This window comes from Lepisosteus oculatus, chromosome 5, assembly GCF_040954835.1.
Source record: "Lepisosteus oculatus isolate fLepOcu1 chromosome 5, fLepOcu1.hap2, whole genome shotgun sequence".
Taxonomy (NCBI): Eukaryota; Metazoa; Chordata; class Actinopteri; order Semionotiformes; family Lepisosteidae; genus Lepisosteus; species Lepisosteus oculatus.
The window spans coordinates 51304754-51330802 of NC_090700.1; the positions used below are offsets into that span (position 1 = coordinate 51304754).

The 26049-nt window shown below is 35.8% G+C and overlaps 1 protein-coding gene across 1 annotated transcript in view; it reads right to left on the reverse strand.

The window, feature by feature from the left end:
• loxl1 (lysyl oxidase-like 1) overlaps positions 1 to 8523 on the reverse strand; it is a 53705-nt gene extending 45182 nt beyond the window's left edge. The window contains exon 1 of the mRNA XM_006628968.3: positions 8301 to 8523. The gene's annotated coding sequence lies outside the window, so the exon portion shown is untranslated. The remainder of the gene's footprint in view (positions 1 to 8300) is intronic.
• Positions 8524 to 26049: the final 17526 nt, after the last annotated feature.

The following is a 26049-nucleotide window of genomic DNA, read 5'->3' on the forward strand; positions in this document are numbered from 1 at the left end:
TTCAAAAAAGGTTGGTTGTTTTTCATGTTATGTTGCCAGTGGGACTTCACTTTACAAGTTAATAATCTCTTTGTTTATACATTGGCGATATGCCCACAATCTCTGAGCTAAATGATCTGCAGGTGTTCTTGGAAGCATATTACAAAGACTGATGTTACTCATACAAAAGGCTTCATTTGTTCAGGAGTACAGACATGCTTCATTAACTTTCGAAATTCACTGGCACACTTCAAATAAATTAGTTTTGGTGCTAACCATTTCATAGTGTAAAGAACAGAGCAAGTTACAGCTTAAATATACTGTATATTTAATATATTTGGAAATGGAAAGACTGTGCTCACCAAAATGTTACGCAAGAGTTCCTAGCTCCTCTTTATTTTAACATAAAATGTATGGAGTAGTGGCAGAAAGGGGACAGTGAATGACAGTGACAGGTGTTTGAGCCGTGGCAAGTCTAGGGTGACTGTGCCCACTTCCAGAGAAAAGACAGCTGCACTAAGGGAAGGACCCCTTCCTCTTTAAACAACAGAGCTATTATTTAATGCCAGCCTTCTCTGAGCTGGTCTTCAGATTTCCAGTGTCTTTTGATTTTCTTCCAGCAGAGATCTCAATTACTGCATTAAGCATAGTTTTAGTTCAGCTAAGGACCAGTTATTTTTGTAACTATATGCATCTAAAACTATTGGAGATTTGAAGTTACTTATCAAAATAACATATCAAAAGGAATTTTTGTTATAAGCTAAACAATTGTATAATTTAATAAACTATATTAATAATTATTTCAGTACAGGACATTACATTAATCATGTAAGAAATAGCTTGAAAAGAAGAGTTAGTGTATAATATTATTATTAATTAGGAAGCCAAAATCAGACTTTTGCAGATTTATGTAAAACATGAAGAATCATTCCATAAAATAATTTTCTATACTGTCTAAAAGTTTATAATTTTGACAATTTTATAATTGTGTGGTCACTACTATTATACAATATATCTATTTTGCATAGATTCATAGTTGCACAATGGCTTATAATGTACATTGTTTCTTAAGACTCTTGGTAGGGATGCCACTGACCTCAAACAAGATTAATATAATGTTATTTATAAAATATTAAAGGAGTACAGTGTTACTTAAGGTAATATGCAACTGTACTTTTTTGTAAATAAATTAATATAAGTTAAGATGTATATAAAGTCTTAATAGATATCCAAAACATTTATTTGCCTGGAACACCACAGCAGATACATTACTAGAAAGCAAATTCATAACAGAATAACTCAGCAGGCCACAAACTAATAAAAACAATATGTGCAGAGCACACCATATCTGTTTGTTAACTTTTGTTTCTGGAGTTATTCAAATGTTTTAAAAATGACTGTGAATAACATTCATATGTACTCCTGATTGTTATTATAGTGGCATGCCACTGTTCCAGTATCTGTTCAATCTGTTCTTTACTTTTGACATTACTTCGTCTTACTTTTGTGGAGCATTTTAAACGATTATCCCTATAACCGCTACAACAATGGGAAATTACATCCCAAAATATTTGATTGCTCCCCATGTTTAAACAATTCACTACTCCAATAGCAGTCTAATCATGTCTTAAATTTCTCCATCAACAGTTCTGTAGGTCATATTTTTTCACATTGCAGCTGACTCATTTAGGTAGCTACATTTTTGGTTTATTCAGCAAGATGTACCAATGTTTGTACCATTATTTCTTTGGAACAAGAAATGGTAGCTGTCATGGGAGCCGGTCCTAACTCCCGTGTAGTGCGTATTAAGGACCCTATGCAGACGGTATGATCGGGAAGTGACTGGAGAAGGGCTACAGGGACAGCACAATGAGGAGAAGGATGGGATGACAGACAGGGGGGCGTGACAACGGTGAACAGGTGCAAGGGGGGAGCACAGGCAAACAAGTCCAAAACAGTCCAAGGGGAAATCCGGGCGCAGTCCAAAATCCAAAGCTGGGTGATCCCCAATCCCCAACCAATTAAAATATGGAACCGAATCCGGAACAGGAACAGGGAGCTAAAAACAGAATGACGAAGCCAGGCTCTGATCGGAAGTCTATGCCTTCAAGCCGCGGACGTAGGACAACTTGATGCTTAGCGGGCCTCCGGGCGTCCGTCTTTCAATGCAGAGCCCCGAGCTTCCGGAGCACCAGGTTTAAATCATAATGGTGAATCCAGGGAAAGGTGTACATGATAATGAAACTAAAACACAAAAGGGTTGGAGCGCCCTCTAGAGGAAGGATGACGATCATGACAGGTAGCATTGTATCCATGAATCATTTTTGGTTCAGCAGTGAAGTTTCCATGAACTATTCAGATATTAGTAAATGTTTTTTTTTTACAAAGATACAGTACAGTACCTATAGAGTCTTTTTTCCATATAAAAAACAATCACATTTTAAATATTTTAAGCAGCGGTGGACTGTGAGTTTGTAAGACACGTTGAAATGACCTGTCCTTTATATTCCATGGTTTTTCCATGAGACCTTTTAAGGACAATTTCAATCTGGTCTCATTATACACAAAACATACACAATGTTGTCACAAATGGTTGTGCTCCAGAGAGATCAAACAATTTTCAAGCTACTGAAAGACCATTGTAGCACATTCAGATGTTTGTTTCCTCAATGTCAGGCATGACCCCATCATAACCACTAATGCTAATAAATTTACACACTGCATTCCCAATCATATCAAATGAGAGATAAAATTATAGTCTCAAGAGTCTATAGTATGACTGACCTCACGAATACTCCTAAAATGTTCTTGAAAATTGATATTAGTATATCTATGAATAATTGAAAGTGTATACTTTCAGATTTCACATTACTTTGACAAGAACTAATGTAATGAACAAAATTCATTATTTGAATTGCATTAATTCATACTTATGGAGGTAAGACATCCAAGATCATGTTTTCTGATCCTGTTATTAGCACTTGGTTGTGCTAATTTCTAAAATAAACACATTAAATATTCTAGATGATCTGAACTGATACTTTAGTCACTTGTCTGCCTTTAGAAAACCTTGTCATGATATACTATCAACACAACATGAACTATTTGGAATCCTGGTGTTCTGTACCACAGGCAGGGTATTTCAGGTAGTGCACCATTACTCTTACCTTGGGAACATTCTGAGAAAAACAAAAGGGCTTGCCAAATATTTATTGATGGCTGGAAGCCAACACTGCACATTGGTACAGTGTGAAACCATTGATTTAATTGCTCCATTTGTCAAAACAACAAAGGGAGATGCATCGTCCACCTGTTCCAAAAGATAATTATCAAATATATTCCGGTCGTGGGCATTAAAAAAATCAAACTTACAGAAGATGCAGGGACAACATAGTTGGTTATAATTAAAGTCAGACTTAAGTAATCCCTTGCCAACTGCGAGGTTTACATTCCTGAAATGTAAATGTGTGGTAGCTTATAAGAGGAAATATATAGTAAGTGGGTCCATTAATGTTACCGGGTACCAAATTCAACACAGATGGTCAACCTTTTCTGGAGCACTAATATTGTAGATGGGGTATAACTTACAGGGCCATTCCAATAATATGTTTTCTTCACATGAATCATAATGTTAGAAATTAAATTAACTACTGTATATACAGTATAATGTAACCAATTTTACAATGCTCAACACTTTATGCACCAGGCTTCATTTCAAAGTTTAGGACATACAAAAAAAACTCAGCAACTAATACTTTTGATTTATATGGCAAAGAATGCTGGAATAGCCTAAAATGTACACCACATTGAGCGGGTGATTGGTGGGAGCAGTGGGCAGTCTTTCTCTCAAACATGCATTATGAACCACATTAGCATTTTATTGTGAGTGTCTCAGATTCATTATTATTTTCATTTATCAACCTATTGTTGATGGATATCCTCCCCATGTTTTTAATTTTAAAGGTAATTTTTTGCAGTATTTTTCTAAAAAATTAAAAACACGTAATTTCTTTGCTTCTATTAAGGCTGTACGTGAGTGATAGGTTTCCAACATGTGTTAGAACTTTTCAGTTACTTTCTTTTTGTACATTTTTGTACTCATTGCATTTGACATGCTGCTGTTGCATCAGTTAAGGTACTGTATAATGGGAAGTGTTAATGTACTATTCCAGTACACATTTTTAAAAAGGAAAAATGTCATTACAACTAAGAATAGTACTCCATCTTGTAAATTTATCTGAGGGTGTACAATACTTACTTTATTACAGGGACAAAACAGAGACTGTCAGTCTGAATACTTTATGATTGAAACAGGAATTCTATAAAGAACAATAATTCAACAATTTAATAATAAATAAATACTGGTGAGTAAATTAAGACTTTTACAAAGCCTTTTAAAAATACAAAATGTCTTTATATTGTCCAGTAGATGGCATGGGTGTTGCACCTGTAGTGTGACTAAAGGCTACAAGTAACTGTTGCTATTGCAAGACATTTTTTAATTCATGGAGCTTGTTAAATATTTTTAGTGGCTTAGTAGATTTGCAAAATATTTGACGACGCTGCATTTCATATTCTTCACAGAATAATAAAATTACTGCTGAATGATTAATTAACAATGGTAACACTTCACAATAGGTTTAAAGGGATGCATTAGTAATGTATTACTGAAACATAACTTGATGAAAGCTATCAAATATCTGAGCTTTGCCTTTTTAACGATATATACAGTACTAGAATGCATTTTTCTAGATGTATTGTTTACTTAAAAACATATTTCTAAGATGGAAAGCAGAGTATTTCAATATTTCTTTTTTATGGGGTCTTCCTGAGCTCTCTCATGACAATCACTGGGAATCCAAAAAGTCTGGTGTTATTGGAGGATGTTTGGGTGTTGTAACAAATATTTACTCCCCCATAGAGTGATGCTAGTACTTTCTAAAATTCTATTATTTTCTATACTCACGTACCACACTTATACCTGGAAAAATATTTCTGCATTATCTGCACTAGAGGGAACATAGATTAAGCTGTTGCCCTCTGTAATGAAGCCAAGCTGGTTATAAACTCATTGGTGGCGCTAGATACAGACCTAGTGAGAGTGGGCACAGCAAAGCACAAAAATAATCCTGAAATGTGCAAACATTAAAAAATAGAAGAGTATTTGTCATCCAAATGGCAGAAGAGACAGATCTCAATTTTGCTTATTTTTCATATCATAAATTCAATAATTTTAGCATGTGTAGTTTAAATAACAAACGATTATGCAAAAACATAAAAAACATGGTACCATGCGAAAACACAATGGAATGAAAGTTAAAACAAAAGATTGTGGACACACCTTAACATAAATAGTGTTTTAATAATGTAGTAAATTGATATTTTTGGGAAACTACATTGTACAAATTGTCATAAAATAAAGGACTGCAAGATTATATTTGGCCAGAAATACAAATGAATGAAAGCCACGGCTTAGATAAGGCTATTGAATACTTTGTAGCACACCAACTTAATAATTAAAATATTTCCTGCTCTCAGTTTGGAAATTTAGCTACAACAGAATGCTGTTTGGTATCTGTTCCAGTTTTTCTTTACCTTGAATTATGACAATAGAATTGTTCTGGATTTTTATTGCGTCCACAGGCAGCATACAGTAAAATCTGTAAAATAGCAAAGAAAATACTATTTCTGTTTAATGAGTCCCCAAATATTCATTTTTTCTCTTTCTTAATCTGAAGCCAGCAAGTATTTGGCTGTCAAGCTGAAATAGTATTTGTGGGTTTCTAATGCATTTGGCTGTAGCTTATAATGACATTTTCTCCCAGATTTGCATTGCTAAGTGACAGCACTTCAGTTTAATAAATCTGCTCCAGAAGTCTGTTCTGGAGAGAAAGGCCACTGTGGAAGGCTAACGTCCGTCAATGGCAAACATAAGTATCTCTGAAAAATAGAAACCCCCCTGATTAAAAGCCTTTTAACTGTATCATCATTTATATGTATTTTGGATAATTCTTGAGGGAAGGGTTTCAGAAGCAATATATTCCTAAATAAACAACAAGGTTTTTCTTATTGCAAGGCAGATTAAACAAAATCTGTAGGAGTAAATGATAATTTATTACAGACCCTAATAATTTTATTGTATCAAGAGATTAACATTGAACTGCTACTAGCATTTAGGTAACAGTAACTTACACTAAAAAAACTGCCTAGTCATGTTGAGTTATAACATTCAAGAACTGTTTTGATGGGGATCTTCGAGCTACTGATAACAGTATAAAAATGAGGGAACAAATGGCATCCTAGCTCATAACCTTTCTTTTTTATCATAAACCCTCCCAATCAGGAATTACCAACTGTTCTTTAATATGTACTGTATCTCTCCAGCAAAGATTTCTGACTGGGGAGAGAATTAGAAACGGGACACATGACAATGACATGCATGCTCCTCCAACGTTCCTGCCTGCAACGTCATTCATCATTTGACATTTCAAGTTCCACAACTCTTGACAAGAGAGTTAGCTTTGATTGGAAAGCAATTAATGTCTTACCGATGTCACTATAGGCCGCTATAAAGGCACATGAGTAGATGCTTTCTGGAACTCCAAAAGAACTCTGGCTGATCAATAATAGTCCTACCTAGATGGCATTGTGTCAGTCACGTGCTGCCATTTGTGTAACCTCAGCCACAGTATGGCGATATGACTCACATTTGGGCTAGCACAATATTCTAATCACAGAGCTAAACTCATTATAGCAAACATACACATCTGTAGTCTTTTATATGTTCTTATGTAGGTGTAATAACAACATACTTATGTTTTTTACCTAGCCTCTGTCTTTGCTAGCTATTTTATGAAAGTCCTAACCAGCTCCACTACTTAACTCAATGGGCTATGTATACTGCTAAGCACTGTGAGCACTGTAAGTGGGATAAGCATAACTGATGGGACAGTCCGAATGTGCCTTAAATGTGCCATGCATGTAACCGGAACAATTCAAGTACTATATTTCAAATGTACAGTATAGAGTAACTAGCTTTGGATAATAACATCACCTACGTAAATAATGATGATGCAAAGCTGTAGCCTCCTTCATTACCTAACCTAGCATAACTGTCACGATTATAGTTCCCCCTCCTTAAGGGCGCTCCAGCCCTTTCACTTTAGACTTTATTCTGTGCACCTGATCCCTATTCCCAGCCCACCTTAAGAGCCAGGCGCTGACGCTCATCCGGGCTCTGCATCTGGTTTCCACACCGGGACCTGGAAGCGCCTGGTCCCGTTTAGGTTTTAACCTCTGTTCCTGTTCCTAGTCTGCCGGTTCCGACCCGGTTTGTGTTTTTAATTCCTTGTCTTGATGGATCTCCTGGCTTTGGACTTACTCGTGTGTTTTTGGATACCCTCTAAGGATTACTCTTTTGGATTGTTTGCCTTGGCCACACCTCCCCCGTGCACCAGCGCACTTTGGACACGCCCCCCTGTTTTCATCCCCGTATTCCTGCATGACGTTTTCCCAGTGTTTCCCCACTTCTTTGGATTGTGTTGTCCGCATAGGGTCCAGAAAGAACTGTTCGTTAAAATAACATATGAAACCAGTGGTATGGAGAAGCCTCTGTATAGTCTCTCTAGAAAAATAAAGACCAATCCAAGGGAAATCACAGTATAGACCAATAAAGCTTGGTCCTGAATTGTTGGAAAAAGTAAAGTAGTTTTGTAATTTCCTCTCAATCACATAATTGACTTTTACACACATTTAAAGGGATATAATTCAAGGGAAACTCTTCAATTAAAAAGCAAGAGTACACACACAATATACAAAAGGGTTTGGTAGACCCACCATTTCCTGTGTGCGCCAATGGAAAGCACTACAAATACTATATAACATTCTTTTCATCTTTCAAGTATAATTCCCTTCCAACTGGCGACTGTACCTAGAACTGGCAGGGTGAGATGCATTTGGAGCGGTCTACTTTATATGCACCAACACAGAAGATGCCTGCTTTATGATAGAACCTACTATACAAATTAATAAATTCAATCTTCTCTGCTGAGTACAGCAGATAGCATTTATGCTATTTTCAAGGAAAGCAGAGCATAGTGAACCAAGATCAATGCTGTTGAAATGAGAGACATGCTCCATCAGCATGTGACTATTCTGAACAATTTCCAAGTTATAAATTAATTTTTATTCTCTGTTTTCTTTATCATGATCAAGTAAGGCTCATTTGATAGACTGGCTATGGTGACGGGGTTGCTGATAACACAGAATGAGTTCATTTGCACAGATCAGTAACCCGTTCAGGCTGTATCAATTGTACTCACATTCAATGCCAGGAGATTGTTATCCCTTGTGTTCACAACAGGCTTAAAATCCAATTAAAGAACACTGAAACTCCATTTTCTGCTTTTGTTTTCCATTTCTCTGTTTATTTAGATGCTAAGTATAGCTGCTGAAGCCATTTTTTATTTGATTTTGCAGTGCTTGACTGCCAGCCAGCTTCCTGCTTGATTTTTGGATTTCACCCTGTTTATCTCCCTTCTCTTTTCTTCTGTCCCTGCTGATGACCAGCTACCATCCTCTGCTGCAGAACAAGCAGCCAAAAATCCACTTCAGTGCTTCCCACAGGGTTTGTGGTCCTGCTTGCTTTGGAAAGACACATTTTTGTACGAGCCTGGAAAACTTCCAAGCAAACTTTTACGTAATCTATTTTTTCTATTGTGGAAAATCTGTCCTATTTACAAGTAACAGCAGTACTACCTGTATCTTTGCATCCATATCATATTCATATTGTGTTTAGCACATATATCCAGCCACAGTACAAATCTTATTTTATGCCAGTATAAATTATTTGGAAAATGAAAAATTTGTAAATACACTTTTATAGAAATATCTAAAAATGTTTTAATAAATGCAGCATATCGGATACGTTGGAGAAAAACAGTTATCTCTCCACGGAAAGTGGTCTGAGCTTGAATTCCATTTGTCACCGTCTTACTTTCTCACATACAAAAAAGAACAATAATAACAGTTTTAATAAAACACTGAAAAAAACGAATTTAGATAAATTAGCAAAACAGACTGGCACAGGCTGGCACCTTTATCAACAATAATTCAGAATATAAACTGTTCTGCTGAACAGAGACATTGAACAAATGCAAGAGGAATGTCACATCAATTAAATTTCTGAAATCTCATAAATCTGCCAAAAGACACAAATATCCTGAACCAATTTCTAGATCCAGACCAGCCCTGTCAGACTACCGTGGATCCTGACCATCATGTCAAGAACACTATCTCATACTCTGGACAACCTCCATTGTAGTTAAATCTAAGAACTGATATTTTAATGCTGTTTTTGTCAAAAAGGGTGTGTTGAATTATTTATTTACATTTTCATTTACAAATGTAATTTATAAATTATGTTAGTGCTCACCATTGCACAATCTTTTGACTTTTTCTTAATGGTATTACACTTTGAGTCCTTCTTGATGGTATTACAGAGGCCGAACACTGAAGCAAAAGTACTCAATACTACACCATCATGAGAAAGTGAGATATTACCCAAAGATCTGAGGTGAAAGATTATCTTTCTCAACAACTCTAATGATGACTCTAGAAATCCATAAGACATTCCACAGTTTCAACTGTGACATCCATCATTTGTTGATGGTTGCTACTCCATTAAGGAGGGATGAAGAAAAAATTAGCTTGGAAGGGTAACTCACCAATTTGGAACTTTAAAAAAACTCAGGTATCAAAGATGGCCTCATGAATGTGGTGTCTGTGGCAAAGATCCTTGACAATACAAATATTTATTACAATTTTCCTAATAAATACTAACTGATTCTTAAATCAGATAGGACAGTGGCACACTGGTTCAATTCTGGACCTGGGGTGCCATCTATGTGGAGTTTGGTTTCCCTTTGTACTAGTGTGTGTTTCGTCTGGGTGCTATGGTTTCTTCCCTCATATGAAAGACATAGTATTAAGTTAATTGGTTTTCAGGAAAACTGGCCCTACTGTGAGCATTCTCTGAATCTGTGGTTGTACTGCACTGGACTGGTTTCCCTTCCAGAGAGTACCATTCCTTGCACCTTGTTGTTTCCTTGAGATCCATTTTCTGCTCCCCTATTACCCTGAACTGGATGAAGCACTTATAAAATGGACAGAGAAGACTTCGCCAAGGGGTATGATTAGACAAGAAAGGTGAAACTTCTGTTGATAAAGTCCTTCATCTCATAAGTGGATCTCTTATGATTCAAGGTTCTTTTGAATCCTTTGGTTCTTGTTAGATCTGATGGACAAATGGATTACAAACTTTAACCGGTTATTTTAGACAAACAGTGGTGGTGGTGTTTTTGTTAACTTCAAAATTACATTTGAAATTGGGCAAATACACATTGTAAAACATATGTGCGTTTATTTTACACAATTGTTTTCAGTTTTTCATTTCTTAAACACATACTGAATGTACATTTGCATTTTTTTCTTGAAGTCCACTTTCAGTTACATATCAGTAAAGATAGAGATTAATTTGGAGGCAACTGGTCTACTAGAATGTGTGCTACTGGTATATTAGAAAATCTAATGCAAAGCGCATCCAGAGAAAGATTTCTCTAAAGAATGCTTCACAGCAAAAACCTAGATAGAAAAATTACTGGAAAAAAGAAAAACAAAAGTGCAATCTAGATGATTTGTTTCTTACCATGCAGCTACCCCCCACTCAACTGTACACTACACATTTCAATGTTACTGTCAACAACACTTTTTTAAATACTGAACACAATTCAGTGGAGAAATGTTGTTCTCCCCTTTGCCTACCGGATCAAAGTTACAGTACAGAAGTTATCTCTTTCAAAAAAGTACTTACAGCTGTTCAAATTGGGGAAATTCACAGCCAGCAGGTTACGATGGGAAGATAGATCCTGGACCAAAGTTTGAATCTCAGGTGATAGAAATCTTTTACGAAAGGCACTAGTGACCTGATTGGGTATAATTCCCCTCACAAGCGACTCAAAAGGACCATGGAGAATCACTCATTAGTTTATCCTTTAGCTAAGAAAAAGACAGAAACCATTACTGACGAAGGAACATATTGAATTTGTTGTTTCAGCAACACAAACAAGCCTTGGTCTACCTTTCTATCAAGACCTCATCATTGTAAGGCAATTAAATGTCAAGAAAATTAAATCAGATTGTGATGTGAGTCCCATAAGATAACTCTGGCATGAAGGGAGTTCTCCTCTTCAGTCACGTATTAGGGCAGAAAAAGACAGAAAATAAACAGCTTTTGGCTTTTCACTTACATAGTTGAAGTGGGACATACAAATATAGCACATATCCAGCTCTTCGATATTACTACTTAACAACACTTGGAAGGTATTACTGTATAGTAGCAGCTGAAGCAAGTAATTTACTTCCCAGGAATAACACTCACATACCATAAAACAGGACAAACAAATCAACTCGTTTTGCATATCAAAGGACAGGGCAAACACCCACCTACATATCAGAAAACAGTGAAGCCATACCAAGCATTCCTTCTTTCGCTGCTACCTAGCAGGCCATATTTATCATATAGTAATACTGTATACTCATATCATCATGATGACCTGTTAGCCAATTGTTTTATTTTTACAGTAATGATCTTCCTATAATGGAATATTAAAAAAACAAGTAACATAATGCACTCATAATGACTTTTTCTATCTGGACTGGATTTACAGGAACTCTGCTGTAGTTACAAGAACTTGGAATAGTCAAAGATTCTAATATAATGAGTATACTGTTCTGGGTGGTACCAGGTGTGTTTAACAAGCCATGTTTAATTGTGGGAAACCAATGGACTACTGCTTTTCTCATGTTAACCAAGAGCATTAATTATGTGTTGTCAATATCAAGGTGATTATTTAATAGAAACATGAATAGTGAAAACCAAACATGAACCTTCCCATCAGTAAATACATTCTTTATGTTATAATATGTTTGTAAAAACATATCTTAGATTTGCTTATGATGCATATGTATTTCTAGAAAATTGCACCCAACATCTGGGGTAGATTAATGATTCTGTGCCTTAAACCAATCAGTGAAGAATGGTCCTGAAATGCATAGTTTCAAAAAGCAATGAAATGTAAATTAAGCCCACATCTTAAAAACAATTCCAGAAAAAAACATGTAATCCTGAAAGCATTCATCTTTTTTTCCCCAAATCACAAATGAGAATGCTTATTTATTGCATAATGTCTATTTCTATAGGCACACTGGGTATCAAATCATAAAGCAAATGATCTAATTGGTCAGCCATTAAATTAGACTTCTCTTTAAAAATATCACCCTAAATCTTCCAAAAAGGCATAAAAAAGAGCAGTCTAAAATGGATGAGTCTGTTACATTTAAATGTAATTTTTTTCATTTTCCCAATCCTGACAGTTTTAAAACTATTTTTTACTTAATCCTCCGTCTATGAGGACTGGTTTTGGTCCAAAACAAATGATATACAACTGCAGATGGAAGTACTAGTTTTCTTCAACAGAAAAAAAATATTTGTTCAATACATAGCTTATTAAAGTATACTGTACATATGTACCAATTATACCTTTTTAAGTTTATTCGTTGACGTTTACAATGATTCATCCAAGTTGATTAAGTAGTTAAAGATTCTGGTCTTTGCCATATGGATTAGCTGAGTAACTCCATAATATTCTATGCCTGTAGCTCCATATTATTTCTTGAAATTGCTAAGCAGTTTATATGTTTGTTTTTTTATACTTCAGGCTGCTCTGAGGCTGGATTATGTTTCAATGGTTTTGGTTAACAGCTTCTATAGCTCAACACACATGACTGGAAACACTTTTCTGGTTGCCACACATTTGAGGCTGGGGAGTTCAAAGGACTGAGTTTTAAGACAATTAAATCCTTTAGGAGCTTAATTAAAACTTCAACAGCTGGTCTGAAACAATTATATATTAAAGGTATTAAGTTAACTGTCTTTAAATTTTCTTTTGCAATATAGATTTTTAACAGATGATTTGCTAACAGCTGTTAGATTAAAATTGAACAAGTGTTTTTTAATTGTTGTACTGTAGGTTGAAGTGCAATACCTCTCTGCTCTTATTTTATCACCTATTTGAAGTTCACCCTATTAAACAATTACATTGTAGTAAACCAAGTTTAATTGACAATTTTAAAATTTAAGTTTGTTAAGTCGAATTACAGGTGATGAGAATTTTAAATAAAGATACATGCTAGTGAGGGCAGCACAGTGGTGCTGTTGTTAGAATTGTGGTCTCGCAGCACATGGGTTCAATTCCAATTGGAGTGCTATCTGCATGAAGTTTGTATGTTCTCACTATGTTCATGTGGGATTCCTCTGGGTGCTCCAGTTTCCTCCCACAGTCCAAAACCATACAGTTAGGTTAACTGGCTTCTGGGAAAATGGGACAATTGATGTCTGTGTCTGTACTTATGCCCGTTTGTCCTGCAATAGACTGGCGTCCCATCCAGGGCGTACCCTGCTTTGCAAACATTGCTTGCTGGGATAGGTGCTGGCTTCCCCATAAACCTGAAATTGGAAGAAGCAGTTAGAAAATGGATGGATGTATATGTTCTAGTTGTTATTTTTCATTTTTGGATTTTCTAATATATGATAGGCCAGGTAAGGCACTCCAAATTTATGTTTATTTCATTTTATTGAGAGGGGCAATGATATTATAATACAGAACAACAGCATAAAGAAAGCACATTCCATTTTCTTCCCTCCAACCATACCATCCAATACCCTCCCCAGGGACTGGACCTGAAGTTATAGGAGATCAGGACAAGGATGTTGAAAGGCACTCTCAGTGCAAGTCAGAAGGACTTGCTGCTGTGGCAGTTGCTGGGGAGACTACCTGTATAATGAATCAGCAGTGGTAACCACATCCATTCCTGCCAGCACAAGGCCACCAACAGAAACTCAGGCCTTCTCAGGCCAAATTTTTACCTAGCAATGCCAGGAGGGGAAATGTATATTGCACCCATATTGTCCATTCCAGGTCTAAAAATGCACTTTTCCTTTGCTCATGTTTGGGAGATTAGCATATAATTGGACATTCAATGTTATTTAACTGTTATGTCTTGTTCAAGACTCCATAGTCAATTTACAATATGTGTCTGCAGTTTAGGATTCAGTTGACTGTTTATTTTAACTATTAGTGGATCATACTGTACATACTACAACTGACATTTGACCTATAAAACAAAACACAACAAAAATCCACAAGCCAAGAACCTGCACTCTATTTAACTTCAGATTTTAACAGAAAGTGATCTTCTAATAAGCTTAATGATGGTGAGCTAGCCATCAGAAGCACCTGAGCAAAATTTAAGAAAAACCTGAGATTTCAAGGAAATGCTTTGCTAATGCGAATACTTTTTAAGATGAGCCCACACAAAGATTTTGAAGAGGTCATAGCTATGCAGACTGACACTAGACACTTTTCACATGGGCAGGTGAAGTCTTCTGGTGGTTCTGGTATTAAGTAGATCACTATGCTGCTGTCCATCTTAATCAAAATATGGTCCACCAAGAGAACTGAAATGCTCTCTTGTAAGGAGTTTCAGCATATTGATGCGATGAGATGGTTTGTGTCAAAGCTCAAGACTTTGCATCGAATCTGAAACCTCACGTCAGCCCTTGCTTCAGCCTGAGAGACACATTGATCAGCATCATGTGTTGAAACTTAAATCAACTTTTGTATCTATGCCTGAGGCTCTGAGTTGTATCTTGCGATCCTACTTTAAAGATCAAGACTCACTGTATCAATGATCAGGCTCATGCCAAAGATCAAAAACATTTGACAGTCAGCAGCCTGGGAATCCAAAAAATCTTATAAAAGAAGGCATGCAGCAAGTTCTACAGAGACACATGAAGACAAAAGCAGTTGGATCCTAAACTGTGTATGAAACTGTTTCAAAGACACAATGACCAGGAAATGGGAATCTATACAGCTGCTGGAGAGGAAAAGCCACATAGAAAAAGCAGTTGCAGGTATTGAAAGTCCCACAGAGAATCAAGAAAGAAGAAGTATGTTGGTCAAAATGCTCCTAGAAAATGACAACTGGGTCTTGGAAGAGGGATCTGTAAAGCCCTAGAGAGAAACCATAGAGAAAAAAAAACAGATACACATTCCACAAATCCAATAGAGAAGGCAGGATACTACAGAATTTTAAACCATCAAATGCTCTGATTTTGTCCTAAATAGTTAAATGAAACTGAATCTTAGAAGAAGAACCTGGCTTGAATCAAACTCAGCAGAATGAAGACATTTTATCAGAAGAATGTAAGTCTAAAAATGTGGCGATAAGCTACCTTTTCAAACCAGCCTATTAGGAGAAGTACAGGAAAGGTTGTGTATCAGGGACTATTTAGACATCTTTGATATGCATTCTCAGTTGGGCGGCACTGACATTGCAAGTGAGATGACATTATTCCACTTAAATACTATATTTTTACAGAATGAATGAGTTGAGATGAATGTTATATAAATGTGAAAGAAGAATCTGAATTATTATAGTGGACATTTGTCATGTAAGAGAACCAATAGGTTAATTTCATGTCTATCACATAATATTTATATTTAGTGATCAACACTTACATCACCCAAACCAGTATTCAGTATTTTCAGAAACAGAAGGTTTCAGAAGTACTGGTGAAACTTAAAAACAGTGTGTTGGAGGTGCAATATTAAAAAATGCTGCCTTACTCTGGTTTATTCTTTTTGTTTTTCTACCTGCACTGACGCACGTCATATTGTGCGAAATTCCCCTGATATCTGGGAGGAGGGGGGTGGGGTTGTGGGTTGACTGATTTCCATTAATTCTTCCTGTCAGCTTCACTCGTGAGATCAGTAGTGAAGCAGAACAGAAGAGAAAGGCACAACAGTTCCCTTAGTAACAAGCAAGCTGTCTGTCCGAATATTCTTGCAGTAGTCTTACTTCAGTGCCCTTGACTGGTTCTGTGAAACACATTTAACATGGAACATTGAAAATTACCATACCAACAAATTTACCAACAATCAAAATCACAATCATGTTAAATAAACTTTTCCTTTCCTAATATACTGTATAAATACCATATACATTATGTAAATATTTTTGTCTTAGTTTTATTTCTTTATAAAAGGGAAACTAATGCTGATACATTTTTTGTATCTTCTTATTCTTTTTAATATATGACTTTCTGCTATCATAAACACCATTGTACACTTCATAAGTGTCTCAGGTACAACATTCCTTTAATATACACACTTAACTTACTATTAACTTACTATTAGTTTCAAAATAAGTTTAGGAATTGTGAATTGTTCTGTAGACCCAAATCAAGTGCACCCACCACTTAATTTTTAAAACTTATTATCTTCGGTTAGCGATATAGTTGTTTGATTAGTATGTTTGACTAAGTTGACTATTTGGTATACTATAAAAAAACATTCCAATACATCGGTTAGTTGTTTGTAATCTGCCACTATGAATTTTAAAATTGTTGCTAATTGATAATAAGAGAAAGATTTTTCAATTTTCAGCAAGTATCCTGAAGAAATGCCAAGCTTCAGCTGTGTATTTGCACTGCAGAAATATCTTCATTTGTATAAAGGATTCATCATCTTAATATCACCATTAACAATGCAGACATCAATAAAACATTTCAAGTATTAATAAGAACAAAGGAAAAAGTGTATGGTATGAATACATGTTGCAATTTATGACTGCAGCAAGCACTGAAGCACAATTAAACTTCAATTGGCTGAGAAAATAAATCACACAAAGTCTGAGGAACTATAGCAATGTGTAGATTGATCATAACACTGGATTGGTAAACCCATGGCATGATGTTATTGCTAATTCCTGAATAACAACCTGAGTCTAAGAGATCCTGCCAATTGAAGCACTATCTTTGCTAAATGTGAACAGTATCAAACAGAAATTATTCACAAGAGAAGAACAACAAACACATTGCTTTAATAGGAAAAAGATAAGAGCGAGTCTGCCCATGATACAATAATATGGAGCAGGAGACATAAAATCAAGAGGAAAACACACCTAATGATTATAAATGACTAAAAACGTTAGTGAGCTATATGTGAGTATAAATCACATTGACATTAAGGGAAAGATTTAACAAAGGCAGTTAACTGTTAATCTCTTCTGTACTTCACTACATTGCTACAACCTCCCTCAAGTGAGAGGTTTTCAAAGAAGCAATCAATAGGTTTGTCTTACTTCATGAAGCTCGCCAAACAAACACAACTGTAATTAACCTCAGAGACTGGGCCCGAACAGTATCCAGCTTTTACTGGGAGATTTAATCGCAGACGAAACTGCTCCAGAAATTAACTGTCACCTTAATGGTGATCTCCTGTCATCATGCTAGTATGCTGACACTTTTGGAGAGCAAGGCAACTGCATATCAGTGGTAGTAAAGGAGAGCAGCTCCCTTACTGTTCAGCTAAAAGAAATTTGCAAATATCCACTCTTTCAAAATGCATTTTAAACAGTAAAATGGCACAGAGTAGAACCTGCCACCTAATGTGTTTATTGCCTGATATAATTACTTACTGTACCTCTATACTTAATCATTTATTGGTTTAAATTGGGTCATTTAAAAAATGTGATTAGGTTATATTACTCAGTTACATTTCAAACTTAAGTGGCAAGAAAGTACTTTATATACAGTATATTGATTTTTCCTGCATACCTCACTGTGTCAAAAGCATACTTACATTCAGCTGAGCTAATTTGACAGAGCCTGCGCTAATTCACTCTTCATTCTTTTCTCATCCCAGTGTAATTTCCATATTGTCAAATAGTGAGAATGTCAACTTTTACCATTGTGAGTTTTATTGAAATCTTTCTCCAGCCACAAGCATCCAACACCTATAGTAGAAACAAGATGACATCATCTTGCTTTACAAAAATGTGTTGCCAGGAAAAATTAAAGAGCCAAACATTTGTCAGATTCTACTGAAAAAATAGAAATTAAAAAGCAGTACTTCACATTTGAGCCTCTAAACTAAAAACTGATAACTTCCTTTTTAATCCAATTTGCTGCCTCTTCTCTGGACTCCAACATACTGTACATCTCCTGGCCCCAACATACATCTCTGAACTCATTTGCTCAATGTACCTCAGACAACATCTCAGACTTTAGGTAACCACACTTCTTCTGTCACTGTTCCATTGTTATGGAGTACCCTTCTTCTGACACTTCAGGAGACAAATTCTTTAACTCTTTTCAAATCTGAACATAAAACTTACCTCTTTAATAGGACTTACAGTATGTTTGATTGCCTAATGGCTTATTCTGTTTATTTTCTTACTTTTTGTTATATTTTTCACTTTTTAATTTTTTATCACTATGAACTATGGGCTTAAGACTGAGGAGGACCATTAAATATCAGAGATGTGAGCACCGTATGTTTGCATAATCCAGTGAATTCTTGTCACCTAGTCACTTCATCTTGAAAACCTCTCTCCCCCCTGTGGTTATCCCAGCATTGATCATGGCTGACTCATTATATCATTTGCCTGCTCTTTCCAGGGACCAAAAAAATGTTGTAAGGGAGGGAGCAGAGGAGATGACTTCTTTTGACTCATCTCACGTCTCCTGCTGGAGCTCTCTGCAATTAATTGAAAAGTAAAGCGTGATTTCTACAGTATTCTGCCAGGCTGGAAAGGGAAGGTCACATAGGAATAGCTTATCAATCCAACAAACCATGAAACAAACAACACTGACATAGCTAATAGAGTAAAAAGACAGATGAATACAGATCAGGTTAAGAGCAACTATAGAGTAAAATATTTCCAAATATTAAAAATATCTGTAATCCTCCAAGGTCCCTCCTATTTACAAAATCCATTATTCCTTGCAAACACACCAACCCCACAGGTAAATATGCAGTGCCATCCAGAAATAAGAACACGTATCCATCTTTTGTCAATACAATGAACATTTGGCTTCAGCAGCATTGATTTAATGCAAACAGATTGGCAATGTTTTACAAATTAAACCAAAACAAGCCACAGTTAAAATGCTTCCTAGCTCTTAATCAAATACCGTAGATTATTTGCAGTCTTTAGAGCACATTGCATAAAACAAATTTACAGTAAGAAATAGCTTAATATGACTGTATGTATGTCAGGAATTCAAAAAAACAATGATTAAAAACACAATCTCAAAATGTGTCTCATATTCTATGGTATAAATCTGTTATAATATAATATTTTGTCATTCGCGATAGAGGAAAAGTACGAACTTTGCTAGAAGGAAACCATCGATAACAAACAAGAGCAATCTGTTACAAACACCCAAGGTTAAGAACTTTATGCTGTAAGGCGCTTGAATTACTGTGTATTGAAGTCTATCAGAAAAATAACATATTAAAACACTGTATTAAATAATTGCATTTATTGAAAGTTCAAAAATTATTCCAGAATCAAGAATATGTAAAACAACATTAACATGAATTCATACATTCTCCTTTTAAGTTATTAAGTTTAATTAACTCTTCCAAATTAACTTGATTTGGCCTATTATTGTGATTCCCAAAACAGAATGAGGTGCAGGAAAATTAGATGTCTGATGATTATTTTGAATTGTGATGTTCTGAAAGTTTTCATGGTGTTCAACTTTGGCATTTAAGAATCCGTTCAATGCTGTCTAGGTTTCTAAACTAAATTCATAAACTTTACAGGGATCATATAAAATTAAAAAGGTAAGCAAAAAAATGAAGACCACAATTATGGAAGGTTACTTTACTTACATTGTCTCAGAGGACAGTCTATCTTTTGTTAGAATGTGCATTAATGAAAATTGGCCCTGGTGTTAGTGTGAGGTTTTCAACAGTACTCCTGACACTGGTATAATTGCTATTCTATCCAGCTCAGCTTCTGCAAACAAAATAAAATGTGAAGTCCCACAGGAAACATATTCACAGGATGGCACACAAACATTTTGTCTGTTTTTTATGCGTCTGAAAAATGTGCTTTAATAGTAATGGAACAATTAAATTTATAAAAACATAAAAGAGTCAAATAAGATTATTTTCATTGTACTATATAAATACAGACTAAATTAATAATTATGAGGAGGAAATAAGATGCAAAACTTTTTAAGATGTATATCCTGTGACACTGGTGTCATTCTGCTGTTTTAGAGCACTTGGTGCCTATTTGTGTAGGGCATCTAATGATACGGAGAACCTCTTTATGCTGGACGTTGGCGTTCTAAGAAAAACTTGCCTCAAAAGTTCTGTCCTACCTCGTTATTATACATCACCAAAACCACAAAACCTTTACAGAAAATCTTTTATCAATCGAAAAGTGTTCAACTAGGGCTTCACAAAACCGTTTTTAGAAATTATAGAAAAACGGTCATATGGTCACACATGTGCTATCCTTAGCGTGGTCGTAAACATCCACGGTGTAAATAAATATCTACCTTTGATTCCTTCGTAATTTTAATCGTTAAACAAAACCACAAAACCACGGTATCAATCGAAAAATACAACCGGAGCTTTAAAATAAATGTTGTTTTTTTAAAAAAAAACCAAGACGATCGATCAAAAAGTCACTTTTTATCTGATGATGCACTTCCAAACTTCCAAAATGCACCAATTAGGTAATTGAAAAGCAAAAACCAGCAAAAAATATATACATCCCATGTTTTTACCTTATTCTGAAGCACGATATATATCCACAGTAACCCAGACTAGCTAATCTCCAAACCTGGAGGCTACTGAACGTTATTGACTTTGTTGTAAATGTTTGAAGCAGGACCGCCAGAAATAAGGCGATCTGATTGGTAAAAAGCGCTTTCATTCATTGTATTTTCAGCCATTCAGAGCCCTTAGGGGGTAAGAGCTAATAGTGGACTTTCGGAGACACAGGCCACACACTCACAGCCAACTCAGTATTGATGGAATGGAAGTGGAAACAGTCACCAACTTTAGGTTTTTAGGAATTCACATCTCTAAAGATCTAACCTGGACTGTGAACACTGACTCTATCATGAAGAAGGCTCAGCAGCGCCTTTATTTCTTGAGGTGCCTCAAGCGATGGGGGATGCCAATACATGTGTTGGTGAACTTCTACCGCTGCACCATCGAGAGCGTCCTCACCAACGGGATCACCGTGTGGTATGGCAATACCTTTTCGCGAGAAAGAAAGGCACTGCAAAGAATGGTCAATATGGCCCAGAAGATCATCGGCTGCGGTCTCACTGAGATTAAACAGCTCCATGAGGACCGCTGCCGTGGTAGAATTCTGGCCATCACAGAGGACAGTCACCACCCCGGGCATGAGCTCTTCACCCCACTGCCCTCAGGCAAGAGATATAAGAGCATATGGACACTTACCACTAGATTCTTCAATAGCTTCTATCCACAAGCAGTGAGACTGGCGAACACATTTAGCCATCCCCCTCGGACCACACCTACACCATCACCATCTACCTCATTATGATTTCTTATCTATTGCACATCTCCAGTCATTGTTTACACGTCTGTATTGTTTACATTCAAACTGTCTACATGTTTACTTGCACATTGTCTATTGTTTGTTTGTACATTGTCTTGATGCACTGTTTGCACTTTGTCTTGTTTTTTACACTTGTTTTACAATCGACTTTCTGTAAGTATGAATTCCATTGTACCAGTACCGGTTACATATGGCAATAAAGTTCAAGTTCAAGTTCAAGACTTCCTCTATAAGCCTTAGGCTGCATTCCGCCTGCCTTTTAGCTGCCAATCATTTACTCAGAAGGGGTAATCCGTTTTTTTTTATCAGTTTCTTATCAGTGCTCCTTTTTTTCACAGCAGAAGGCAACTCTGAGGTTTTTTTCATTGCATAACAGCAGATAAAGACTCTCGCAATGGTTTTTAGTGTTATTATTTTCAATATTTTTATGATTTGTTATTATATACGTGAAATTTCATTCCAGGTCCAGTCTTCACAAAACATTCTAATTGATCAGTTTGTCCCAGATTTTTATCTAACCTAGTAGTCACCTAGAACAAGAATGTCATTCCCAGGACATTCACAGGCCTAGAATTGAAAATTCTGACCTCTGAAGACCAAAACAACATTTTCACCTGCTGTTTTTTTTTTAATTTGTTTGTCTCCTGAGTGGACACATTAAGAAATATAAGAAATTTGAGGTTAGCTTCATTTTAAGACCTGAACCAGGCTTCTGCTATGTTCTGCTGCAGAGATATAACAAAATGTTTAAGGGGTGAAAATTCCAGGCGGACATTGGCTAAATGGGTCTCTGCCACTAAGAGGTATGATATGTATTTGCATTCGAAACTGCCTTTTTGTTAAATAGAGACAAACAGAACAAAGAAAATGCAAAACACGCAAACTTCACAAGGTCTCACGCTTTCTAAAAACACTGAAAGAACAGATTTTAAACAAGTGATTTATAGATTTTTGAAAATCACCTTTGTATTATGTGATGCCGTGAAACAATGTTTTTCAGCCTATTTATTTTTGGAATGTTTAAAGTTGGTCATGTACGATGCTATTACCGTAGTATTGCATAATCAACAAGCATTTTTTTTCAAATGTAAGGCATTCTCAAAGTAAAAATGTCTTGGGTGTTCAGCCTGGTTCCCTTTTAACAGTGTCCAAGAAGGACCTCAGAACAGCCAGCAGAGATAAGTTTAAGAATCCTCCAGAATCATAAGCTCAGCTCTGTTTTTCATTAAAGAAAAGCTCCCTATTAAAATATAAATATTGTACATTGTTAAACTTCTGCATTCAAAATGAGTTTGTCTTTTTGTTGTCTACTGATGCACTGTGCATCAGCGGTAAATGCTGAGCAATTACAAGCTAGAGAGTTTTCAGGGAAATGGTCTGGATACACTTTCATGTCTGTGAAAATTCAGCAGAAATGAATTCTTGCACCAAAAAAACTATTTCTGAATTTTTGCATAGTTTCTGGGGTGCTACCTGTGTTGCTATTTCAAAGATAGATTGATTCAGAGTATAATATAGTATAATATAATTCAATATAATTTAATGTAATCATAAGTCAGGGTCAGGGCATATAGTAAAATAAATAAGACTGCCTATCTAGTAGCTTTAACAATGATCATTTCAAAGACACCCTATGATTGATTTGATTTTCTCCACAATTTTATAATTTATATGTATCTGTTTTTAAAAAAGTCACAGAAGACATTTTTATTTATAAAAATATCCTAGAGGTTTAACATTATAGAGAAGGACTTTTGGTCATAATAGAGTTTGTTCTAGACCTAAAAATGCTAAATGTTCTTCAAATGCTGCCTACTATAAAAACAACATTTATGTCAATTTTGCTTGTGCTGAAAGAAATTATGTGCTTTGTTATAGACATGTTTCTGCTTTTCTATTACTTTTGTGTATACCAATGAGCATCTCAAGCACTGTACATAATTCTAATGTATCATTTTGTACTTTTAGGAATTTCCCGTTTTAATCTACCAAAATATTTCAGTGCATTCAGTTTCCAAGTGTGCTGTGTTATGCCTTTAATATTCATGCAGTGCCTCATTTTTGAGTTCATCAACTTCAGTGTTAACCAAGATACAGATGGTGGAGATAACAGTCATATTTCTGTTGTTTTACTCATGATCACATGCCAGCTAGCTGGACAATACCATAAATCTTCCTTATCAGCACCTTAGTGATGCTATGTACCAAACATTATATACTTTGATTCACACTCTTGTCATTTGTACAGAGCTAGACCTAACCACTGTATTGTGAAGCAGTGATTTTTCTTAAAATTGAATATAGAATACCTGACATACATTTCTTAGAGTGGTATCACCAATGCATTTGTTTTTGTTTCTAGAGGAGATTTTTTTCCACATTATTTCCTATAAACTCCTACCATGTTCTTAAGCCTAAGGCTTGGTAAATCAGTTCTGTTTTACTGCATAATTTGCCGAAACCCTAATTAATTCATGGAAAAATCTGTTGTGTTTTATCTGCCTTCATTTCACTAATTGAAGGATGTCCTTAAAAAACAGGATCAGATGCAGTGCAAAAGGAAGAGTATGTGTTACGAAATGCCTGCTCTTTCATATTAAATAATGTATTCAGATCAAATAAAATCAAAGGTGATGAAAATGATCAGTTGTATAAAAAATGCATGTACTGTACATGTACTAGCTAGAACTCCAAACATGGAGACATTATGAAAAAAAAAACATGACTGGCTTTGAAAGGGATGAAGTAAATGAAAAAATAAAATGTCAGAGGAAAATTTGTTGAATTTGTCTATGTAACCTCAGATTACATAGAGGTCTTCAAATCTCCAAAATTGGATGAGCAACAGAGATCAGTGCACTTTTGTTCTTTCCAAGGGGTAGTGGGTTGGGGTTTCTGGAGAAGTTGAGTAATATGATGTATCCTACTGCAGTGTAGTACCAGTGTGCATACCAATAACAGAAAACCATGTGTGTCCTTCCTGAGCAGGAGGTTCACTGAAGTGTTGTCAAATTTAGATTTAAGAGATTGTTTGGGGCTTCTTATGCATTTACACATATCTTGCTTTAACAAACCAGTGCCTTCTGAAAAGTAATGACATTGCAGTGCCGATATTCCATCATGCACTGGTCTCTTCAAACAGGGAAGACGTCGGTTTAAGCTTTTAAATAGCCTTCATTGAGAATGTTTTGGGATTCAAACTGGAGTAACAAAATCTAATGGGCATGTATACCTCTTCTGCAAATAGTAAGCCTTCCTCTTCAACTGCTCCTTGTACAATAAGTAACAGGTTTACAGTAGGTTAATTCCACACTGAAAGACAAATAAAAGAAACACAACATTTTGTCTGTGGAGCCAAATCTGAAGAAGGCTTCACAGCTGAAACATTGTTTCTTTTCTTTGCCTTTCAGCATGGAATGAACCTATAGTTGTTCCTTCGCAGCCCACACATGCTGATGCAGCTACTCACTCGACCTTACTAAATGCATATATAAGCTGGATAAAGTATCCTTCTATTACAAAGAAGTAAAAGTGTACTTGAAAGTTAAATAACAATACCAAACTTTTGGCTTGCCCATTCACATACTGTAACTTCATCCAAAGAGATAAAGCTTGCCATTTGAAAAGTATAATTTTGTAGGAGCTGAACAGACTTTCTATATTGCGTTTGCCTACCGCTGCAATCATTTGAATACTGTGGCTTCATGAGCTAATTTACTGTTAAATGACCCAAGCATTATATCCCCTTAATTACTACTGTCGTATAAATAAAACAATCTCTGTCAGAAGCTAACATAAACCATTATTCAAACAGTAACATATTAGGTCAAAACACCAACACAAGCAGCATAAAAGCCTTGGGGTTACTAAAATGTGCCACTTCAAGAGCCAATATATTTTAAAAGTACTGTAGTTACTCTGAAAAGACAAAAGTCATTCCGCTGCAATTAGATTTATTTAACAAGATACACAGGGGCCTTCAAAAGATCTTCTGTTGAGGTGGGTTTTCAGATTTATTATTGTTAAAGCACAGTTTCAGAAGTATTGGAGATTATCAGGCCAAGTTTAATATAGCTTTCAGTATTTCTGCAGATAATAGCTTGAGACCAAACACTTAATCCAGCACTACTTGGTATTCAGAGAGTGGAATGAAGGCTTTGAATCTTTGCTTCACTATTCAGTGCCATGGACATGTTCTGACAGGATCCACCAACTGAACTCAGTGTAATTGCTTCACAAACTAATTACTTGTGCAGAGCTGGGCCTTTTTATCACAGGAAGGAGAGAGGGCTGAATTTTCTTTAGCAGCACTGCAGCCATGACAAATGGAGTGAAGGAAAATTGGTGTATGGGGCCACTGACCTAGTGTGACTAATGCTAAATAATAATTTATCTCCTGAAAATTGTGCATACGAAAATAAATCAGCTACAGTAGGTCCAAAGGTAAATGTAAACATAGATAAAGCTGTACTCATATGATAACTCAAAACAAATATATGAATACAAAATATATGTAATTACGGAGTTTGATTACTATTACATTAAATATTTTCT